Source organism: Ambystoma mexicanum, chromosome 6q, assembly GCF_040938575.1.
Source record: "Ambystoma mexicanum isolate Mex_15411 chromosome 6q, UKY_AmexF1_1, whole genome shotgun sequence".
Classification (NCBI taxonomy): Eukaryota; Metazoa; Chordata; class Amphibia; order Caudata; family Ambystomatidae; genus Ambystoma; species Ambystoma mexicanum.
Genome location: NC_090937.1, coordinates 202,234,924 through 202,251,984, shown reverse-complemented (window position 1 = coordinate 202,251,984; position 17,061 = coordinate 202,234,924).

Sequence of the window (17,061 nt, the reverse complement as noted above, 5' to 3'; positions counted from 1 at the left end):
AGTGAAGCTGGTGGCCCTCTGCCTCTCTGGCTGGGGGTTGCCAGTGGTGTCAGATGTTGCAGTGCCCGACATGACAACCCCAGAGGCAGGAGTGGGTGGGCAACTGGGTCCGGGGGCTGGTCTGTGGAGCGATGGAATCCCAGTCAGGAGTCTTCGGTTCCAGCAGGGGTGGTTACAGCAACAGCACCTCTGGCTGATGTGCAGGCAGCAAATGGCAGGGCACGTGGGCAGTAGGCAATCAGGCAGCAGCAGATGGCAGGTGGGACCATGCTCGGGGCTCTGGGGGGCAGTAATTTGGCCTTATGGGCAGGAGCGTGGTCTTCCGTGTGCTTACGCGTGGCCAGCTTGATACGGAGTGATTTGGCACTTGAAAATCAAGCACGTCTGCGTGTAATTCGAGGAAAGGGCCTTACCGCGTAAGCGCGTCAGTACATGTACGCGAATTCATTGGCCCAAAGGCCCCCAGCGTGTAGGCGCATCTATGACGTTACGCGCACGTGCGTTTTCCAAGGCGCGTAGAAAAAATAAGCATGTCAGAGTGTCATAGCGTGCAATTGGTGGAAAGGGCTTCAGCACGTATGCGCATCTGTGACATGCGTGCGTGGGCGTTTCCCTATGACTGCATGTCAGAGTGTCAGCTCGTGTAATTGGAGGATAGGGCCTTCGTGCGTACACGCGGAAGTGACGCTGGACGTGTGGGCATGTTTAAAAGGTATGTGTAGAACGCCATTTCCTTGTACGTGCTTTTCGTGGAGAGCGAGTGGGTGAAATCTGTACTTCTTGTCGGTTCACACGCGATTTACTTCACGGCGTTCCAAGTTTGTACTCCCTGTTTCCTCTGACAGCTTTTTCTCTTTTTGTCTTTTTCCTGGGCCTGTTTCCTCAAACAGCGTTCACTTCTCCTGTTGTCCTGTCTCCTCAGACAGCGTACAATTCTTCTTTTGGTGGGGGTGTTGCCAACGCGCACACGTGCGTATTTTTCACACAATATTTCCTGGCAGACGGTGAGTCGCGCACGTATTTGACATCTGTGCTTGCCCCGTGTGTTGCCTACCCCTTCAGAGGTCAGTCTAGGCTGCGTGTGACACGCATACGTTCATTTTTGTGTTTCTGGGTGCCACAGCGTAGTGCAGGTTTATTTTTCCACGCACGTGGTCTAGGAGGGGTTGCGTGCACATTATCTCCCTTTTTCGGGGTGCCTGTGTATTGCGTGGCCCGTCATCTTCCCCCAGGGGTCACATACAGCCTTGCTAGAGCACTAGGGTACGAATTCCATCTAGTACCCTACCCCTTTGACCCCCAATTGCCCAGGACAATAGTTTACTGCAACTCCCATACGCACAACAACATCAGTGCCATGGTTGGGAGACGAGCACGCGGTAAGGGTGGCAAAGGTGGGCGAGCCACAAGAGGTGGCCGTGGTGGATACGGTAGGGGATGTGGCCGGGACTTGCAGGGTGCCCCTATCCCCCCATGTGTGGGTGACCAGTCAGGGACACCCATGCCCCCACCCTGGTTGAGGGTAACGTAGCTGACACCATCCCTGCTCAGCCCTTGTTGGACCAGCCCATTGTGGCACCAGACCTGGCACAGGGTGACTCCATGGATGACTTCCAGGTCAGCAGGTCTATGCCACATGTGGCGGTGCACGTTGGTGTCACCAGCCCACGTGGATCAGGGGCAGCTATGTCATCTGCTGCCCCGAGTAGGCAGGGTGGGGAGGCTGCAAGGGCAGCTGCGGCTCCATCCACCCCAGCTCTGAGTCTCCCAGCCAGGACAGTGTCGGTCCTAGTCCATTCTGCTGACGTTCCCCCTGACTACATCACACTTCAGCTAATGCCTGCACCAAGTACCATGGTGAGTGTTCATTCCCACACTCCTAGTCCACAGTCCACCGGGGCTCCTGCCCCTAGTGTCCAGAGCGGTGTAGGACACTCAGTATCACCACCACCTTCCAAGCGGAAGAGGAAGAGTGCTCGTCCAGTACAAGCTGATGCCCCAGACACGGCTACACAGTCCGGCCCACCAAGGAAGCCCAGCTTCAATCAGGCCGAACTTGAAGCACTTGTGGAGTATGTGTCCGCACATGACCGCAAAATGGTGATTACTGCAGGATGCAAGACCACACCTACACAACGTCAGGCACACTGGCAGACCATCGCGGAACTCATAAGTGCCCTTGGATTCGTGCGGCGCACAGCTAATGATTGCTACAAGCGCTGGAATGACATGAAGCGCAGGGCAAAGAAAAAGCTGGCCTCAAGTCATGCCGCAACTCTAGTGACTGGAGGTGGGTCTCCAGCAGAGGACATAGAACTCACTCCACATGAGTATGTTGCTGGGACCTACGTCACAGAGGAACAGATCCAAGGTGTGGGAGACCTGCCAGATTACGAGGCATTGTCCAGTGAGTGCACATGCATGTGTGTGTCATCCATGTGCATGGTGTGTGTGTGTGAGTGCTTCTGATTGAGTGCCAGGTGAGGGGGTGTGTGCCTGAGTGGTTTGGGTCACCCATGTGCTTCATCCAATACATTCTGCGCACCAGTTTTGGGTGTTGCAGTATCCCGTCTGGCAACAGTAGACATTCAGCCCAACCTCACGCCAGTTGCCCTTGAAGTGTCATCTTGCCACAACATAGTTGCATATTATTCTGTGTTCATTCAGGCTGATTGTCTACATTCCACCACTTTCACTAGGCATTTCTCAGTCCTAATGTCACATGTGTGACATGGCTAGGGTACATGCCATCTGTGTGATGGCATGTGTCATGTATGTGTATTGGACATGCCAATCACAGGCCAATGTGTGATGGCACTGCTAGCCAGCATGCAGCAAATGTGTTGGTCTTCCATCTTGGTGTCATCAATGTGTGCCATTTGCCTCCCCTTCATACACAGTGACAGTGCATGCATGGGAGGGTTATAGTCATGTGGGACATGTGTCAATGAAGTACTGTTTCTGTTGCTTCTCAGCCCTAATTGTGTGCCATGGTGCTAATGCCTGTTCCCATTTCTTTTCTTTCATGTCTTTGCAGGGGATGACGCACTTGATACTGCTGGGGTTGTGGAGATGGTGCAGACCCAGGAGGGAGCTCATGCCCGACCGGGCACCAGTGAGGGACGGGTGTGGTGGTGGGTGAGAACCCACACTTGCTGCAGACCATCATCTCAAGGGGTGTCTCTGGGTGCACCTCCCCCGAGCTCTATTCAGGTGTCGATTCGGATGATGAGACCTTTGTGTCGTCGCAGGTAAGTGTTTCTGGGAGGGATACTGTACTGTCCAACCCACCTGCACCAGAGGTAGAACCCTCAATGGGGATGTCAGTGTTGGTGGGTCCGCCTTTGGTGGTTAAGGATGCAGGGTCACACTCCGCTACATCTGATCCTGTTCCTGGGCCAGCAGATCAGAGGGGGAATGCAGTCCTGCAGCCTCAGGCAGTGCCGGCACAGCAAGGCGTAGTTTGCCTTGCCCCAGACAGGTGTGGTGCCCGCCGACGCGGTAGCCGTACGCCACCTGGCAATACCGCATGGGAACAATCCATATACGGTATGGCAAACCAACAAGCAGCATCACCTGAGATGGTGGCTCAGGCCATGGATAGGGTGGCCACTTCCATTGTCCCCCAAGAAAGGCTGATTGAACAACTACAGCAGGCAACAGACTCCATTATCCAGTCACACAGGTAGGACATGTTGGCGTTCAACAGGGACAGGCGGGCGGCACTGGAGACTCTGCGGGAAGCCATTTCTATTGAGTCCCAGGGCCACAGGGAAGCCCTGAGGATGGAACTCCGTCAGCTCAGGGTAACTTTGGTTGAGCTTGAGGCTTCAGCTAATACAAGGACAGAACAGCAGCTGGAGCGGCTCACACGTACGCTCTCAGATGAGATGCAGGCAACTAGGGAGGAGGTCCGGGCATCCTGTGAGTTGTTGCATGGGGACCTCCGCACAATTATCCTCCAGAACCAGACCTTCCACACCGCATGCTTGCTACCATGGAGGACCAGACTAGGGCTTTGCGTGGGCTGCCTCCCATAGTGCCACCACCTCCTGATGCAGCTGCAGAGGGTGAGGAGAGCGACAGCAGCGATTCTCCCACAATAGGGTAGCCGTGCAGGCCATGAGCCCATGGAGGTGTTTTTTTTCGCAAGATCCACACAGGTGGGTTTTGGTGTGCACCCTGTCCTCGGACCTCCTGGGTGGCCTCCCCCAACCCCCTGGGCCCATTCATGGCCATTTTTGATTTTTGATTTTTGATTTTTGTTTTTTGATTTTTGATGTTTTGGACAGTGTGTTGCCTTGTGTGGCTCCCGTGGGCATACGCTGTATTGTGGCTGGGCACAATACACAGGCTTGTCCTGAATTTGGGTCAGATGCTTGGGTTTGTGTGACACACACCCCTCCTGCTTCCCGTTTCCATGGGCTTGCAAAAGGTGTGCCCAAGTGACATTGACTTACACGGTTACGTTGGACTCCCATTTGATGTGTGGGCAGTCTGTAGTCAATACTGTGTATATATTCCTAGTGCATATTGTTGTTGTATTGTACACTGCATGGTGTATTGATATGTGCCTCTGCATCCATCTCATCCTCCTAATTTGCAGGTCCATTTGTCATGTCTTCACAAGGCTGTCTACTTTGGAAATGGAGTCCATGTTGTAAGCAGTGCACCTACACTTTTGTGTGGCGCTAACACTGTACAGTTGGAAGTGTTCGAAGTGCTGGCATTATCAGGTAGTGAGGCTACCAATTTTTTAAGTCCGTACTGTCATCTTTATGGTAGGTTGGAGGTTGTGTAGGTGATTAGTATTATTGGTAAGTATTTGGTAATGTGTGTTGTTGGTCCTGCATTACTGTGAGCATTTCATGTGTGTCCAGTTTCCATTAGGGACACTGTAGTTTGTGACACTTGGGTCATGTTGTGGGGATTAATTTGTTAGCTCTCACATAGAATGACATGCCATGGTGTGTTGTCTGGCTGTGCCGGGGAGCGGTTGGGTGACATGGCACTGTTCTCATGTTGTATTTTGCAAGTGGCTATTCATTTTTGCTGCATGGAAGTGTGGCTTTTGATGACACTGCATTGGTGGTGTTTGTGTAGGTAGGGATGCACACGTTGTGACACTTCCAGATGAACAATATCAGGCTGCTATGGTTCTGACAGTTGACTGTCCCTTAATTCATCATAATTGTCAGATTGAGTCATCATTGATTGTCAGATTGTATGTGCCAGGGCTGTGTGCATTCCACAGGGGTGTGATTTCTATGTGAAGTAATTAGCCACCAGCTGCGTACGGGCTGCCTCACCCCGTGCCCTTTCCCCTCCCATGCGCAGTGGGCATGCATGTGGTTGGGGATGTGGGGGCACCACCATGTCCACAGCCAGGCCCCAGCGTGTTGCAACATTGTGCAGGACACATGCTGCCACTATGATCCTGCACACTACTGGGGGAGCGTACAACAGCTGCCCGCCAGAACGGTCAAGGGAGCGAAAGCATGACTTGAGCACTCCGTATGTGCGCTCCACTATGCCCCATGTTGCAATATGGGCTGTGTTGTATCTTACCTCGGGAGGCATGATGGGGTTCCGAATTGGCGTCATCATGTGGGTGCTCAGAGGGTAGGCACTGTCCGCTGGGGAGGTGGTGATAGGGATCATTAGTGGGGTATTGACATTACTCTGTATCTGTCATGCATGCGTGTGCTGTGGCATTTATACTCACCAAGCAGCCATGCATCGCCATGCCGCCCAGCTTCCATGTCCCGGTTTAGGGTTGACATCCTGTAAATGAAGCTGTCGTGGGTGGACCCTGGATAGTTGGCATATACTGAGGTGATGATTCCCTTGGCATCACATACTACCTGGACGTTGATGGAATGCCAGTGCTTGCGGTTTCTATAGATGTGCTCAGATGCCCTGGGGGGTCGTAGAGCCACATGGGTGCAATCAATGGCACCTAGCACTTTGGGGAATTGTGCCACCCTGTTGAAATCCTGGCTGACAGCCTGCCTTTCTGCAGGTGTTCTGGGCAGGTATATGTGCCTGCGGACTGATGGGCGTGCAGTGATGATGGCCAACACCTGGTGTAGGCACCGTGACTTCGTGGCCTGTGACACCCCACCCCCCCCCCCACTATGGCACTTGTCCGCTGAAATGATCCGGTAGCCAAGAAGAGCAGTACATTGAGGACCTTCTCCAGGGGGCTGAGTGCTTGGGAGCACAGGGTGGGTGATGTGAGGTCATCCTCCCACTCACTGACCAGGTCGAGTATTATGTGTGGTGGAAACCTGTACCTCCCATACACCTGGTCATCAGGCATACCAAATAGGCTGGTTCTGGGTGTGAAGATTCTGGCCCTAACTATCCTTCTCCTCCTCCTGCGGTGTCCCACAGCCATTGCTGCTAGGAACGCTACATTCATCCTGGCATCTGAGCTTGTTTGTTGTTTGCACACTCTTTTATGCTGCGTGGGACGTGCGCCTGCTTCATGCTGGCGTACATGTTTCCGGATTGGACCTTTTTTTGGCGCGTTGTAGGCGACCGTGTAAATCTTCCCGCCCACCCCAGGAATACACGTAACACGCTCTCCCAGGCATAGTCGTGAGTAAATATTCCCGCCCACCCCCGGAATACACGTACCCCACTCTCACAGGCCCAGTCGCGTGTGGAACTTCACACGCACACCGAAATACACGTACCCTGCTGATATCGCGTGTGGAAGTTCACGCGGACCCATAATACACGTACCCTGGTGAAATCGCGTGTAAGACTACCCGCGCACCCCTGGAATACACGTACCCAGGCAAATCGCACTGCTGGGGGGTGGGGAGGTGGGAGACAGGAGTGGGGGCATGGTGGAGGGTGCCCTACAGTGCTGGGGGTGGGGGTGCAGGGAGACAGGTTTGGGGGCCTGGTGGAGGGTGCCCTGCACTGCTTGGGGGTGGGGGTGCTGGGAGACAGGAGTGGGGGCCTGGTGGAGGGTGCCCCTGGATGCTGGGAGGTGGGTGTGCAGGGAGACAGGAGTGGGGGCCTGGTCGAGGGTGCCCTGCACTGCTAGGGGGTCGGGGTGCTGGGAGACAGGAGTGGGGACATGGTTGAGGGTGCCCTACAGTGCTGGGGGGTGGGGGTGCAGGGAGACAGAAGTGGGGGCCTGGTGGAGGGTGCCCCTGACTGCTGGTGGGCGGGGGTGCAGGGGGACAGGAGTGGGGGCCTGGTGGAGGGTGCCCCTGATTGCTGGTGGGTGTGGGTGCAGGGGGACAGGAGTGGGGGCCTGGTGGAGGGTGCCCCTGGATGCAGGGGGGTGGGGGTGCAGGGGGACAAGAGTTGTACATGAGTGGGGGCCTGGTGGAGGGTGCCCCTGACTGCTGGTGGGTGGGGGTGCAGGGGGACAGGAGTGGGGGCCTGGTGGAGGGTGCCCTACACTGCTGGGTAGTGGTGGTGCTGGGAGACAGAAGTGGGGGCCTGGTGGAGGGTGCCCCTGACTGCTGGTGGGTGGGGGTGCAGGGGGACAGGAGTGGGGGCCTGGTGGAGGGTGCCCCTGATTGCTGGTGGGTGGGGGTGCAGGGGGACAGGAGTGGGGGCCTGGTGGAGGGTGCCCCTGATTGCTGGTGGGTGTGGGTGCAGGGGGACAGTAGTGGGGGCCTGGTGGAGGGTGCCCCTGGATGCAGGGGGGTGGGGGTGCAGGGAGACAGGAGTGGGGGCCTGGTGGAGGGTGCCCCTGGATGCTGGGGGGTAGGGGTGCTGGGGGACTTGCGTTGGTGGGCAGTGGTGCAAGGTGACATGTGGGTTGGCAGGGGGCATGGCCATGATAGATGGGCTGCCTGTGGGACATGTGCAGGGGTGCAGGGTAGTCCCCTGTGGTGTGGGCCGCCTGCAGGGGCCGTGGAGGGTGTAGAGGGAACAGCTGGGAGGACCCACACGGCCAATTCACGTGTGGGACTCCCCGGCACCCCCGAAATACACGTAGGCTGCTGGATTCACGTGTGGAATGTCCCGCGCACCCCGAGTACACGTACCCTGCTGAAATTGCGTGTGGAACTTCATGCGCACACTGAAATACACGTACCCTGCAAATTCGTGTGTGAAACTTCCCGCGCCCCCCGAAATACACGTACCCAGGGCAATCTCGTGTGGAACTTCCCGCGAACCCCGTAATACATGTAACCTGCTGATATCGCGTGTGGAAGTTCACGCGGACCCATAATACACGTACCCTGGTGAAATCGCGTGTAAGACTACCCGCGCACCCCTGGAATACAGGTACCCAGGAAAATCGCACTGCTGGGGGGTGGGGGGGAGGGAGACATGAGTGGGGGCATGGTGGAGGGTGCCCTACAGTGCTGGGGGGTGGGGGTGCAGGGAGACAGGAGTGGGGGCCTGGTGGAGGGTGCCCCTGGATGCAGGGGGGTGGGTGTGCAGGGAGACAGGAGTGGGGGCCTGGTGGAGGGTGCCCTGCACTGCTGGGGGGGTGGGGGTGCTGGGAGACAGGAGTGGGGGCATGGTGGAGGGTGCCCTACAGTGCTGGGGGGTGGGGGTGCAGGGAGACAGGAGTGGGGGCCTGGTGGAGGGTGCTCCTGACTGCTGGTGGGTGGGGGTGCAGGGGGACAGGAGTGGGGGCCTGGTGGAGGGTGCCCCTGACTGCTGGTGGGTGGGGGTGCAGGGGGACAGGAGTGGAGGCCTGGTGGAGGGTCCCCCCTGGATGCAGGGGGGTGGGGGTGAAGGGGGACAGGAGTGGGGGCCTGGTGGAGGGTGCCCTGCACTGCTGGGGGGTGGGGGTGCTGGGAGACAGGAGTGGGGGCCTGGTGGAGGGTGCCCCTGGATGCAGGGGGGTGGGGGTGCAGGGAGACAGGAGTGGGGGCCTGGTGGAGGGTGCCCCTGGATGCTGGGGGGTGGGATGCTGGGAGACTTGCGTTGGTGGGCAGTGGTGCAAGGTGACATGTGGGTTGGCAGGGGGGCATGGCCATGGTGGATGGGCTGCCTGTGGGACATGTGCAGGGGTGCGGGGTAGTCCCCTGTGGTGTGGTCCGCCTGCAGGGGCCGTGGAGGGTGTAGAGGGAACAGCTGGGAGGACCCACAATGCCAATTCACGTGTGGGACTCCCCGGCACCCCCAAAATACACGTAGGCTGCTGGATTCGCGTGTGGAATGTCCCGCGCACCCGGAGTACACGTACCCTGCTGAAATTGCGTGTCGAACTTCACGCGCACACCGAAATACACATACCCTGCAAATTCACATGTGAAACTTCCCGCGTGCCCCGAAATACACGTATCCAGGGCAATCGCGTGTGGAACTTCCCGTGAACCCCGTAATACACGTAACCTGCTGATATCGCTGTGGAAGTTTACGCGGACCCATAATACACGTACCCTGGTGAAATCGCGTGTAAGACTACCCGCGCACCCCTGGAATACACGTACCCAGGAAAATCGCACTGCTGGGGGGTGGGGGGTGGGAGACATGAGTGGGGGCATGGTGGAGGGTGCCCTACAGTGATGGGGGGTGGGGGTGCAGGGAGACAGGAGTGGGGGCCTGGTGGAGGGTGCCCTGAACTGCTGGGGGGTGTGGGTGCTGGGAGACAGGAGTGGGGGCATGGTGGAGGGTGCCCTACAGTGCTGGGGGGTGGGGGCGCAGGGAGACAGGAGTGGGGGCCTGGTGGAGGGTGCCCCTGGGTGCAGGGGGGTGGGTGTGCAGGGAGACAGGAGTGGGGGCCTGGTGGAGGGTGCCCTGCACTGCTGGGGGGTGGGGGTGCTGGGAGACAGGAGTGGGGGCATGGTGTGGGTGCCCTACAGTGCTGTGGCATGGGGGTGCAGGGAGACAGGAGTGGGGGCCTGGTGGAGGGTGCCCCTGATTGCTGGTGGGTGGGGATGCAGGGGGACAGGAGTGGGGGCCTGGTGGAGGGGGCCCCTGACTGCTGATGGGTGGGGGTGCAGGGAGACAGGAGTGGGGGCCTGGTGGAGGGTGCCCTGCACATCTGGGGGTTGGGGGTGCTGGGAGACAGGAGTGGGGGCATGGTGGAGTGTGCCCTTCAGTGCTGGGGGGTGGGGGTGCAGGGAGACAGAAGTGGGGGCCTGGTGGAGGGTGCCCCTGACTGCTGATGGGTGGGAGTGCAGGGGGACAGGAGTGGGGGCCTGGTGGAAGGTGCCCCTAACTGCTGGTGGGTGTGGGTGCAGGGGGACAGGAGTGGGGGCCTGGTGGAGGGTGCCCCTGGATGCAGGGGGGTGGGGGTGCAGGGGGACAAGAGTTGGACATGAGTGGGGGCCTGGTGGAGGGTGCCCCTGACTGCTGGTGGGTGGGGGTGCAGGGGGACAGGAGTGGGGGCCTGGTGGAGGGTGCCCTGCACTGCTGGGGGTGGGGGTGCTGGGAGACAGGAGTGGGGGCCTGGTGAAGGGTGCCCCTGGATGCAGGGGGGTGGGGGTGCAGGGAGACAGGAGTGGGGGCCTGGTGGAGGGTGCCCCTGGATGCTGGGGGTGGGGGTGCTGGGAGACTTGCATTGGTGGGCAGTGGTGCAAGGTGACATGTGGGTTGGCAGGGGGGCATGGCCATGGTAGATGGGCTGCCTGTGGGACATGTGCAGGGGTGCAGGGTAGTCCCCTGTGGTGTGGGCCGCCTGCAGGGGCCGTGGAGGGTGTAGAGGGAACAGCTGGGAGGACCCACACGGCCAATTCACGTGTGGGACTCCCCGGCACCCCCGAAATACACGTAGGCTGCTGGATTCGCGTGTGGAATGTCCCGCGCACCCGGAGTACACGTACCCTGCTGAAATTGCGTGTGGAACTTAATGCGCACACTGAAATACACGTACCCTGCAAATTCGCGTATGAAACTTCCCGCGCACCCCGAAATACACGTACCCAGGATAATCGCGTGTGGAACTTCCCGCGAACCCCGTAATACACATAACCTGCTGATATCGCGTGTGGAAGTTAACGCGGACCCATAATACACGTACCCTGGTGAAATCGCCTGTAAGACTACCCGCGCACCCCTGGAATACACGTACCAGGAAAATTGCACTGCTGGGGGGTGGGGGGGTGGGAGACATGAGTGGGTGCATGGTGGAGGGTGCCCTACAGTGCTGGGGGGTGGGGGTGCGGGGAGACAGGAGTGGGGGCCTGGTGGAGGGTGCCCTGCACTGCTGGCGGGTGTGGGTGCTGGGAGACAGGAGTGGGGGCATGGTGGAGGGTGCCCTACAGTGCTGGGGGGTGGGGGTGCAGGGAGACAGGAGTGGGGGCCTGGTGGAGGGTGCCCCTGGATGCAGGGGGGTGGGTGTGCAGGGAGACAGGAGTGGGGGCCTGGTGGAGGGTGCCCTGCACTGCTGGGGGGTGGGGGTGCTGGGAGACAGGAGTGGGGGCATGGTGTGGGTGCCCTACAGTGCTGGGGCGTGGGGGTGCAGGGAGACAGGAGTGGGGGCCTGGTGGAGGGTGCCCCTGACTGCTGATGGGTGGGGGTGCAGGGGGACAGGAGTGGGGGCCTGGTGGAGGGTGCCCCTGACTGCTGGTGGGTGGGGGTGTAGGGGAACAGGAGTGGGGGCCTGGTGGAGGGTGCCCCTGGATGCAGGGGGGTGGGGGTGCAGGGGGACATGAGTTGGACATGAGTGGGGGCCTGGTGGAGGGTGCCCCTGACTGCTGGTGGGTGGGGGTGCAGGGGGACAGGAGTTGGGGCCTGGTGGAGGGTGCCCTGCACTGCTGGGGGGTAGGGGTGCTGGGAGACAGGAGTGGGGGCCTGGTGGAGGGTGCCCCTGGATGCAGGGGGGTGGGGGTGTAGGGAGACAGGAGTGGGGGCCTGGTGGAGGGTGCCCCTGGATGCTGGGGTGTGGGGGTGCTGGGAGACTTGCGTTGGTGGGCAGTGGTGCAGGGTGACATGTGGGTTGGCAGGGGGCATGGCCATGGTGGATGGGCTGCCTGCGGGACATGTGCAGGGATACAGGGTAGTCCCCTGTGGTGGGGGCCGCCTGCAGGGGCCGTGGAGGGTGTAGAGGGAACAGCTGGGAGGACCCACACGGATAATTCATGTGTGGGACTCCACGGCACCCCTGAAATACACGTAGGCTGCTGGATTCGCGTGTGGAATGTCCCGCGCACCCGGAGTACACGTACCCTGCTGAAATTGCGTGTGGAACTTCACGCGCACACCGAAATACACGTACCCTGCAAATTCGCGTGTGAAACTTCCCGCTCACCCCGAAATACACATACCCAGGGCAATTGCGTGTGGAACTTCCCGCGAACCCCGTAATACACGTAACCTGCTGATATCGCGTGTGGAAGTTCACACGGACCCATAATACACGTACCCTGGTGAAATTGCGCGTAAGACTACCCACGCACCCCTGGAATACACGTACCCAGTAAAATCGCACTGCTGGGGGGTGGGAGACATGAGTGGGGGCCTGGTGGAGGGTGCCCCACAGTGCTGGGGGTGGGGGTGCAGGGAGACAGGAGTGGGGGCCTGGTGGAGGGTGCCCTACAGTGCTGGGGGGTGGGGGTGCAGGGGGACATGAGTTGGACATGAGTGGGGGCCTGGTGGAGGGTGCCCCTGACTGCTGGTGGGTGGGGGTGCAGGGGGACAGGAGTGGGGGCCTGGTGGAGGGTGCCCCTGCACTGCTGGGGGGTGTGGGTGCTGGGAGACAGGAGTGGGGGCCTGGTGGAGGGTGCCCCTGGATGCAGGGGGGTGGGAGTGCAGGGGGACAGGAGTGGGGGCCTGGTGGAGGGTGCCCTACAGTGCTGGGGGGTGTGGGTGCTGAGAGACAGGAGTGGGGGCCTGGTGGAGGGTGCCCCTGGATGCAGGGGGGTGGGGGTGCAGGGGGACAGTAGTGGGGGCCTGGTGGAGGGTGCCCCTGGATGCAGGGGGGTGGGGGTGCAGGGAGACAGGAGTGGGGGCCTGGTGGAGGGTGCCCCTGGATGCAGGGGGGTGGGGGTGCAGGGGGACATGAGTGGGGGCCAGGTGGAGGGTGCCCCTGGATGCTGGGGGGTCGGGGTGCTGGGAGACTTGCGTTGGTGGGCAGTGGTGCAAGGTGACATGTGGGTTGGCAGGGGGGCATGGCCATGGTGGATGGGCTGCCTGCGGGACATATGCAGGGGTGCAGGGTAGTCCCCTGTGGTGTGGGCATCCTGCAGGGGCCGTGGAGGGTGTAGAGGGAACAGCTGGGAGGACCCACACGGCCAATTCACGTGTGGGACTCCCCGGCACCCCCGAAATACATGTAGGCTGCTGGATTCGCGTGTGGAATGTCCCGCGCAGCCGGAGTACACGTACCCTGCTGAAATTGCGTGTGGAACTTCACGCGCACACCGAAATACACGTACCCTGCAAATTTGCGTGTGAAACTTCCCGCGCACCCCGAAATACACGTACCCAGGGCAATCGCGTGTGGAACTTTCCGCGAACCCCGTAATACAGGTAACCTGCTGATATCGCATGTGGATGTTCATGCGGACCCATAATACACGTACCCTGGTGAAATCGCGTGTAAGACTACCTGCGCACCCCTGGAATACACGTACCCAGGAAAATCGCACTGCTGTGGGGTGGGGGGGTGGGAGACATGAGTGGGGGCCTGGTGGAGGGTGCCCCACAGTGCTGGGGGTGGGGGTGCAGGGAGACAGGAGTGGGGGCCTGGTGGAGGGTGCCCTACAGTGCTGGGGGGTGGGGGTGCAGGGGGACATGAGTTGGACATGAGTGGGGGCCTGGTGGAGGGTGCCCCTGACTGCTGGTGGGTGGGGTACAGGGGGACAGGAGTGGGGGCCTGGTGGAGGGTGCCCTGCAATGCTGGGGGGTGGGGGTGCTGGGAGACATGCATTGGTGGGCAGTAGTGCAAGGTGACATGTGGGTTGGCTGGGGGGCATGGCCATGGTGGATGGGCTGCCTACGGGACATGTGCAGGGGTGCAGGGTAGTCCCCTGTGGTGTGGGCCACCTGCAGGGGCCGTGGAGGGTGTAGAGGGAACAGCTGGGAGGACCACACAGCCAATTCATGTGTGGGACTCCCCGGCAACCCCGAAATACACGTAGGCTGCTGGATTCACGAATGGAATTTCCCGCGCACCCGGAGTACACGTACCCTGCTGAAATTACGTGTGGAACTTGACACGCACACCGAAATACACGTACCCTGCAAATTTGCGTGTGAAACTTCCCACGCACCCTGGAATACAAGTGCCCAGGCCAATCGCGTGTGGAACTTCCCGCGAACCCCGTAATACACGCACACAATATTTTTCACACAGCGGGTGTCCGTGTTTGTCGGTACCCCTTTGCACCTCATTTGTCCTAGAGGGCCACAGTATGGATCATTCATCATAGCTGTATATGGGTGCTTTTAGTTAGCGCACATTTTGGCGCACATTTATTTCTGGTGCAGGGACGTTACCGCCTGCTTTCTTGTGGCGTACTTGTTTGGCCATGTGCGCGTCTTTGACCATGCGCTGGTTTGCCATATTCAATTCCATGAATACGAGTTGTAGGCGAGCGTGTGGGTGTTCCGCGCACTTGCCTCCTGTACTTCCCCCATGACGCCCATATTTTCACGCGTTGTTCCCCATTCCAAGTGTTACGCCCCGTGTTACGCCTACTTTTGTAATGTGCGCCGCGGTATGTGCGATTTCGCAGTGGCCGTGGCGCATGCCGTTGGATGACCTGTGCGCCGGCGTTCGCCGCGCACTTTTTCAGCGCACATCCAATATTTTTCTTGCGCACGGACTTCCATGAATCAATGTGCGCTGGTTTTCCTGCGATTTTCGCAGTTGCACTGCGATTTTCGCACTTTTACTGCGAATCGCACGTTTTGGCACCTCTGCGCCGGAATTTTTGGCGCACATTGATTCCATGAATCGGCCTAAGAGTTTGTAATCCTCCACTGATTGCCAAGCACTAGCCTTCGTCCTTTTTAACATTTCCATCTTTTCTGCTGGAACAAATCTGGATAGAAGTGTTACCGTAATATGTACCGTTATATGTAGACTCAAACTACAGTTCAAGTGCCATCCCATCTGTTTCCCAGGCACGCCCATTGCATCGCAATGCCATTGTCATGTTGAGAGGAAAAATGGCACATTCCCAGGAGTGTAATCTTTGTAGTGTGTGGATAGACCTTCTTCGGCCATTGTTCTGTTACACTGGTTTGTGTCGCTGTCACTGGTCCTGTTTTGTAGAAGAGATATTGCTTGACCATTTTCAGTGGATATAGCCAAGCATTTCAAAGACTGATAAAAGAAAATGTGATATTTTGCAAACATGTGATGTCAATTTCAGCACACTCTTATTTGTTTTTAAAAATGGAAGAAATGTGTAAGATGTGTTAGTGCGTTCTTTAAGATCATCCACGGGACATGTCAAAATATCATTTCAAAATGTACCTTCAATTAAAGATCATTTTCCCAGTAATTCATGTCTGTCATGTCACTTTAAAAAAAAAAGTTCTACCTCGTTTTATTAAAATCATACATTGCATGCATAGGACCACACATTTTACCACTAATGTTCTGTGTGGTCCAGTACATGCAATTTTAAACCACCACAAGCCAGAGAGGAGTAGGGAAGAGTAAAAGGGCCTCAGTACAAGGTTGGAGGTAGCCATGGTGCTATTAGCACCATGGCTACCCCCTTAACGCATTCCGGGTCCGGGTTGTCGGAATAGGGACTTACCAGGTCATTCCAACATTGGAGGACCTGGAAAATCCCCATTCTGAAAAACATTCCCCATTCCCATTCGAGCCCCCATAGGGCTCAATGGGAATGGGGAAGGAGCTAATAACGGGCCCGCAAATAGCGGGTCCGTTATTAACTCATTGGTCCCTTAGCGGCTCCCGCTAAGGGCGGCTGGTAAAACCAGCTGGCCTTAGTGGGACCCGTTATGGACCTCGGAATACGGAGGTGAGGGGTTACCGGTAATCCCTTACCTCCAACCTCGTAATGAGGCCCAAAGTGAGTTACATTTGCTTTTACTCGTTCTTTTCCCGCCTCCATCCTGTGAATAAGTAAACACGCTTAGCAAGCGCATTTACTAATGCACTCATATGCTCTCCACGTAGGAATCATTTCCTGGAAGCCTGCATGAAAATCCCATGCAGGCGTTCAATGAAACGAAATGACAAGATGGCGGAAGAAAGCACAGCAGAGATCTTATCTTCACTCGGTGCCTCTTCCCTGCCTTATCATTGCTTGAAAATGGGGCAGTGCTAAATCAAGGTGTCAAAGCATTAGACCTCGCTTTTATGCCATGATGTGTCACTACGCCACATTTTATATTAGGGTCCATGGGAAACTCTTGCCATTTGAATAGTCATACTACTTGTTCATCAAATAATGTAATTTATGTTATCATGTGTCCATGTGACACGGTTTCTATTGCTAAGACTATGTGTAGTAGTTAATGCACGAATTACAGAACATAGATCCATTATTCAGACAAAGAATGTTCATGCACCATTGGTACAACACTTTCTGGATTTTGCCCACACTGAAATTGAGTTGATGCAGTGAGGTGTGGAAAAAAATACAGAAAGGTAATTAATAATATGGAGGTAAGATTAGCAAGATAGGAACAACAATGTATTTATCACTTAAGGGCAGACAAAAAGAAGGACCTAGGGCCTGATTCATGGAAAAGTGTACATTTATCCAGCAAAGGCTGCGCACCGAGAACGACACTGCACAAGCCTGCGTGCAGAATAAAAAATGTGCACTCCACGTATTGATGGCTTTGTCTGCGCAAAGTAACCGTATGCACAAGTCATGGCTGTAGCGCCCCAACACACCCCCACGTAAAGCAAAAACAGCCAGAACAGCTACCTCTGTGTGCTCCCTGGGTGCGAATACACGCACCCTTCAAACAGTGTGTGGGTTTCCTCGTAAGCAGGCCTGCATCGCGGAGACCCTGCGTGGGGTCCTCCATAACTGTTACCGGCACCAGGACAGCATGCATTCGATTTATCGTAACTTGAATAAAACTTGGAAAATCTGTGTATGAACCCCTGTAAACCATTTCTGCACCCTGCTACACTGCATTGCATACGTGCACCCCTAAGTCAGATTGGAACCACGGCTGCATACACGCACT